The 3,131-nt window shown below is 41.2% G+C and overlaps 1 long non-coding RNA gene across 1 annotated transcript; it reads right to left on the reverse strand.

Moving 5' to 3' along the window:
- Positions 1-1,256: 1,256 nt before the first annotated feature.
- On the reverse strand, positions 1,257-1,706 carry LOC139432902 (uncharacterized). Its single transcript, XR_011642489.1, has 2 exons — positions 1,503-1,706; positions 1,257-1,390 (listed from the first exon to the last, which is right to left on the reverse strand). It is a non-coding gene; the product is annotated as an uncharacterized lncRNA (long non-coding RNA).
- Between the last annotated feature and the right edge of the window lie 1,425 nt (positions 1,707-3,131).

Genomic DNA, 3,131 nt, shown 5'->3' on the forward strand with positions numbered 1-3,131 from the left:
TGTGCGGAATTGTTGGCTAAAATGTAGCATTTAAAAAAACGTTTAGTCTTTATAATATATCCACTTTGACTGCCAACCCTGTTATAAACAGCGGATATAAGAACAAGCATTCCAAATCTTTCAGAAATATCTCGTTTTCCCTTAAATTATGTCATACCCCTCTTTATTAGCTGTAGTTGTGGCAACTACATGAGGATATACTTCTGGGGTGACATTCTGGCGAAACGGAATGTTTTCGACAGATGAGCGTGTGTATGCCAGTTTAATTAGTTGAGCCAGAGCTATTTAATAGAAGAGTTACGACACCGGAAGTCCAAAAACGGTTATCGTCACGTGGTTCATGTAGACGAGGGATCGTTCCCCGGAAGTTCATGGCGGGCAATGTGAATGCATTGATAACAGGAGATAGAACTACGATTTTTGGTAATTATTAGTGAATAAAGGTTTTGATTTGCAATATTTATACAACAAATCGATATGTGTATGTATTTACATCAATATGTTTTCAAAAATAAAATCGAATTTGCTAATATTAAGTGATAATATTAGGATTAGTGTGAAGTTTACATGTTACTAACAGTGCCTTGGTTAAAGAGCCTGTTGCTGTTTATTTATAGCTTTGAATTCTTTCAAACCAATATTATCTTCTTAAACTTGTATGGTAGTCAGGAGGATCACTTTCTAATGTTTATTGATACATTTAGAGGGAGGGGATCTAAAGTAATGCTTTAAAATTCAGATTGGATTCATTTCTACCATTTTCTTAAATTCATGGTAGTTTCAGTAATCCCCTGGTAATTGAGGACACAAGTTATCTAAATGACTAATGTCGTCTTTATGGCTTTCAGAAAGGACAGGAGACCGACAGGATATGATGATGATGTTAAATGTGTTGCTTTAGGAACATCCATTGCAAATACATGGAATTCAATAAACATAGAAGAGCATATCATGCAGTTTGTCGGTGCCTTTTCCTCCGTGTTGTCCTGGTTTGCTGTGCTGCCTCCTAGTCGCCACCATGGTTTGCTGTGCTGCCTCCTAGTCGCCACCATGGTTTGATGTGCTGCATGGGGATGCTCAAATCGCTCAGAGAAAGGAGTACGAATGTACGGTTTCCCCACTGACACAGAGCGGAGGAAAAAATGGCTGGCTCAAGTCAGCAGGAGCAATTTCACGACCAACAGCAACAAAATATGTGATTTATATACAAACACTGCATTTGCACTTTTTCACAAAACGAAAACCACACCATTGGGAGAGCTTAATGTTTTGTTTAATACAAAAAAACAGGGAAAGGCTTGAAAAACACTGAGAGTTGAGACTCAGGGTGCAGGGTGAGGGTCTCAGTGCAGGTATTCAGGCTCCATTGAACCCCCCTCTGGTTCTTGTGCTGAGAGAGGGAGCAACAGACAGGAGAAAGGGTTATACACACCTATATAGCACACCTATTGCCTTGGGGAGATAACGTGTTTACTTATATAAAACAGTAGTATTAAACGTACCTTGTGTTTTCACTCTCACTTAAGTCCCTCTCCCTTTGCCATCAATCCAGAATCAGCTGGGCTGCAACATTATACAGACAGGTAATAATCAACAGAATCACAAGGACACAATATGGCTCTGCTAAAAACACTCACTCTTACACGCACCAAAGTTATATTTATCTAATATTTAACTCCCTCCACCCCCGCATACAATCCCGTTTAGAAGCCCCTCTTCTCTAATTCAACCTGTTGGACGAAATGACATAGAGAGAACGGAATTTACAATTAAAAGGCTGTTCAACGTGTGTTGCTAACTTGCTTCGGTATGCTAGCTTAATCTGTTATCTGTAAACGTTCCCTAAATCTACTAATTTAGGGATAATCCACTGACATCCTTTAATACACATGTTCATTTGAATCAGATGTACTGATAATATCCGCAATATACATCTTTAAACTTCTTCTTACCTTTAAAAGTCCGTCACGAACGCTGCATAACTACGTAGCCTCTGTTAAGGCCCTGACACACCAAGCAGTCACCAGAGGACTAGCCGACGCTGAAGTCGGCTGTTGCCTGGCTATGTTCTCCTGCGTTTTGGCCATGTGTCGCACGGGAACACACCGCACCGACTTCAGTGCGTGAGTGGCAATAACTCTCCTTACCAGCAGGCGGCGGTAGTGTGTATTCGTCATTCAAAAGAGGCAACAACCGGAAGACAGAGAAGAAGAAGAGTATCTTTTCTCCGTAATATCATACAGAGCTGGCCTCTCCTGGATCAAGGTGATGAGCAGGTCTTCGTTTGCATCATTCCAGATCGCCATGATGAGATGAAAATGAATAGCAGTCTGTGTGTGCCTTCTTAAATCGTTTGTTTACGTCCCTCACTTCCGCTTCGCTTCTCATGCACTGATTTGCTAGCTGAACAGCCAATCAGAGTGATTATTTGGTCCGACTGCCAGACCTGGCAGTCCAAATAAGGCGTGTCACGGTCGACGGTGCGGGACACACCAACCTGACCGCAGCCCGGACTTGTATCGGAGCAGCGAAGGAGTGATGAGGTATCTAGAGATCTGAGTCCAGCGGGCTGCTTGTGTTTCTGTTCATCAGGACAGCATATGACCAGCAGATCCTGTGTGAATGCTGTACGTTAGTCACTAGCTAGAGAGCTAAAGTTAATTACGTTCATCCAATATCAGAAGGATTACGTTGTAATGATTTTCTTTCATTTCAATTTGAGTAAAACATTGAAGATATAACATTGTATTGTTTTCTTTTTACACTGACTCAGATATAATGAAAAGACTACGTCAGTCGAAGCTCAGCTTTGGTAAGGAAGAAACGAGAGAGAGAGAGAGAGAGGAGAGAGAGAGAGAGAGAGAGAGAGAGAGAGAGAGAGAGAGATGAGAGAGAGAGAGAGACGAGAGAGAGAGAGAGAGGAGAGAGAGAGAGCGAGAGAGAGAGAGAGAGAGAGAGAGAGAGAGAGAGAGACGGAAGTCAGGGAGGAACTGGAGTCACACAAAAATAATGTAGGCTTAATAAGCCCATCTATTTATCTATCTATGTATCTATAACAATAGTCTTCATTTACAATAGGCATAATTTTAAAACATACATCTTTATGATGTCATAATAACATACAATTCTAT

The sequence above is a fragment of the Pseudochaenichthys georgianus genome, chromosome 22, assembly GCF_902827115.2.
Source record: "Pseudochaenichthys georgianus chromosome 22, fPseGeo1.2, whole genome shotgun sequence".
In the NCBI taxonomy this organism is placed as follows: domain Eukaryota; kingdom Metazoa; phylum Chordata; class Actinopteri; order Perciformes; family Channichthyidae; genus Pseudochaenichthys; species Pseudochaenichthys georgianus.